Source organism: Mytilus galloprovincialis, chromosome 2, assembly GCF_965363235.1.
Source record: "Mytilus galloprovincialis chromosome 2, xbMytGall1.hap1.1, whole genome shotgun sequence".
In the NCBI taxonomy this organism is placed as follows: Eukaryota; Metazoa; Mollusca; class Bivalvia; order Mytilida; family Mytilidae; genus Mytilus; species Mytilus galloprovincialis.
The window spans coordinates 45853128-45856725 of NC_134839.1; the positions used below are offsets into that span (position 1 = coordinate 45853128).

Genomic DNA, 3598 nt, shown 5'->3' on the forward strand with positions numbered 1-3598 from the left:
TATACTCTTCAGAAACTAAAAAAAAATCTGTCAAAGTCAATCAAATGTTTAGCATTGACAATGCATTGAACATTTCAATGGAACTAACATACATAAGGTCTTTATGACTCAAGAGGTCAAAGCCCATAAAACAACCAACAATGACAAAATGCTTTCCATGTCCTCAACCATAAGTCATCACTAAGGCCATTCAACTTCAATAAACATTTTGTTTGTCTTCGTCAAAGTCAAAGTGCAGTGCTAGTGAAATAGTCTCAACAGAGTAGAAATGAGTAAAAAAAAAAAAAAAAAAATGTTTTTGAAGATATTTGAATATTTATAAAATGATATTTATTTCAAGATGTAGGACACACATTGGACATTTTAGTGTGCTGATTTGGGTCTCCATGCTGTGGTATTTTGTTAGAAGAATGGCATCCTACATCTTAGCCTTGGAATTTATTTTGGAAAATGAAAAAAAAAATCTTTTGTTGATGAAAGCATGGCAAAAGGCAATTTAATGTAAACAATTTCTGTATTTCTTTTATCTTAGTTATCAATTATAGATATGAGGGTAGATAGGACCTATATCGGGACTCCGGGATTGGGTGTTTTTGAGCTCTGGATTTCGGGATTGACCCTTTCAAGATCCGGGAATTCTTTTTTTCAAATTTCGGGATGTTAGGATTTAAATTTATTTAAATTCAGGACCTCAGGATTTCAAGTTTTTAAGCCCAGGATTTCAGGAAAAGTTTTCAAAATTATGATCCATGTGGTCACAGTTATCTCCCATTGATTAAAGGTAACCTTCATCAAAACAACTCCATCCACTTGTTAAATTTTGAAAAATGACCAGAGCAACTGAATTAATTTTAAAGACCATTGAGGTAGTGGCCATTTTCCTCAATAATAAGAGTAACATTTTTCTCTTGCAGGGGAGTCAAGATTTCCAAATATTTTGTTGTTTGTTAATTGCATCTGGCATTTTTTTTTTTTAAAAGAACAAATTAGCTTATTCAAAATTTGAAACCCTTCAATTTGAAAAGTTTTCTGTATGAAATTTTGTAGTTTGGTTAGGCATTGCACAAAAAGGGTGGGCTTTATATAAAAAAAGTTCCACCATGCAACATGCTCATGTGCTTAGGTCAGATATTGGTGTGTATGTAAGTTATTTGTTAGTCTGTTCATTTTATTCACAAATCTTTTAGACTTTGGATGATTTACAAGTTCATGTATGGTATAAACATCAGTCTATAGTTGAAGACCTGTAGATGTCTTTGGTTATTTATTTTCATTGGGTAGCTGCCTTGTTGATTTATACCCTACATCCCCCTTTTTTCATAATGATACATAATATCTAACCAACAAAAAGAATACTTACCAAGTTTGATTATAGATGAGGTTCTTACCATAATATTTGGTAACCCCAGATATACTTAACAGCTGTCTTACTGTTCTCATTGCTTACTCTTCAAGGTCATCAATCTCTCTTCTGCTCTCTGCTCAGTTGTTGGCTCCTCTAAAACATCATTTCTTTTTAATAAATATGAAAGAATGGAACTTAAAACTCTATATTATTTATCATTCTTTATAAATCTTGGTTGGTTGGCCAGGCACCGCACACATTTTTAAAACTAGATACCCCAACGATGATTGTGGTCAAGTTTGGTTTAATTTGGCTCAGTATTTTCAGAGGAGAAGATTTTTTGTAAGAGTTAACGACGACAGACTACAGACGACAATGACGGACGCCAAGGTGAGCTAAAAAAGAGTACTTAACTTATATTACCTTATTATAACTTATAATGATAAATTTCATTGATAAAATGTATGTCTATAAATTTCTTGTATATCAATAGCAACAAAAAGTATATTTTCATAAGTTTAATTTTTTTTTAAAACTTATTCAAACTTTTGAGTGAAAATGATAAATTTTGTGCAAATTGATTATATATATGAGATGAAGAACAGCAATAAAAGCACTTTTCCTTTCTTTTGTTCGTTTATTTATGCCGTCTATGTACTGATTTTGTGTTCTGGATGGATATTCCTGTGTGCATATTCTTTGTTTACCTATTAAACTGTAGCACTAGGTCTATTAAAGATGAATACCGCTGTATACTTCAATGTCCAAATCATAATAGTCAAATCTGAGAAAAGTTTATCAAAAAGAATTTTGCGAGAAATTCATCATCAAAAAACTAATCCAGAAGCTTTTGGTCTCAAACATTTATGAATTTTTTTTTTAGATAAATTTAGTTTAGATCACCACAGAAACTTACAATCTAATTGTTAATATACATTTAGTACAATATATTATCAGATAAACCTGCTAGTAATCCAGATGGTAAACAAAAAATTAATTAAGTTTTGTAATAAACTATTTGACTATACCTATATTCACTTGGTCTACTGTATCAAGGGAAAATCAACATGTTTGTGAAATGAAGTTGATATACTGTCTTGCTTTCCTAGATGCATCTGAATATCAATTTAGATTTTAGATTACTAATTTTGTAGTGACAAAGTACTGAAAAGAAACATTTAATATTAAAATTATTCCAGAAAATATGTTGCAAACAAAAAAGTATGTGTGTTTACTGTACCCATACACCTTCCCTAAAGTTTTGTTGGGAAAGTTTTTGATTTACCAATGTTGCTCCCATATAGACTCAATATTTTTGGGTCTATTGACCCTACAATACCAAGGTTTTCAACATAGACGTTTTCAGTAAGTTTTGCCAACCAGTTCAAAAACTTTACCCAAATTTGATTGGTTAAACTGTTAATTGTTCCCTAGCCAGATACATTAATGTGAGCTCTATTCTTCTTGTTATATTTGCCACTGGACATTATGCAACCAACAATCAATCATGAATCTTAAATGGTTAAAGTAAAAGCTCTATGCTGTAACTCAAGTAAAGCTTGTAGATATATAGACATGCACAGACATTAAGAAGATGTTTTACATCTCTACTAAATCAAACAAAACAGATCACATTAAAGAAATTCTTCTTCTTCTTCTTTATAATTCAGCACTCCATCAACATACTGATGATAACGTGCCGGGCACTGATTTTACTATGCCGCGCGTGCGTGGGATATGCATTTTATTTACAGTGAAAATACAAAAATAAAAATAAAAATTTCAACATTTATAACTTCTTTTTCTTCTGTTTTTGTACTATACATTTTGGTTAAAACTATATACATTGTGGAATTTATTTAAATGTTAAGATGTTTATTGAGAACAGATATTGGAATCTGTTCTCGGAAGCTTTCAAGAGTAGTACATTGAACTGCAGCTACTGGGAGAAGGTTCCATTGCAAGATGGTTCTAGGGTAGAATGAATACTTGTATGAGTCTTTAGTGGTTTGTATGGGTCTGAAAGAGTAAATATGTGAATGTTGTCGTGTTCTTGTATCAGATTGTGTAAGTAGGTCTGTCGGATATATGGCAACAAGATGATGTATAATTTTGTAGAGGAAAATGATGCGGGTTCTAATTCGCCTTTTCTCAAGTGTTGCCCAATTTAGAGTTTGTAGCATTTCAGTGACTGAGCTGGTGTTATGGTATCTGTTGCAGGTGTACCTTGCTGCTCTGCGCTGGACCATCTCA

General features: G+C 31.8%; 1 long non-coding RNA gene across 1 annotated transcript; it reads right to left on the minus strand.

Annotated features, from left to right (window-relative positions):
* Positions 1–416: 416 nt before the first annotated feature.
* Positions 417–2505, minus strand: LOC143063682 (uncharacterized). Its single transcript, XR_012975075.1, has 2 exons — positions 2374–2505; positions 417–1498 (listed from the first exon to the last, which is right to left on the minus strand). It is a non-coding gene; the product is annotated as an uncharacterized LOC143063682 (long non-coding RNA).
* Between the last annotated feature and the right edge of the window lie 1093 nt (positions 2506–3598).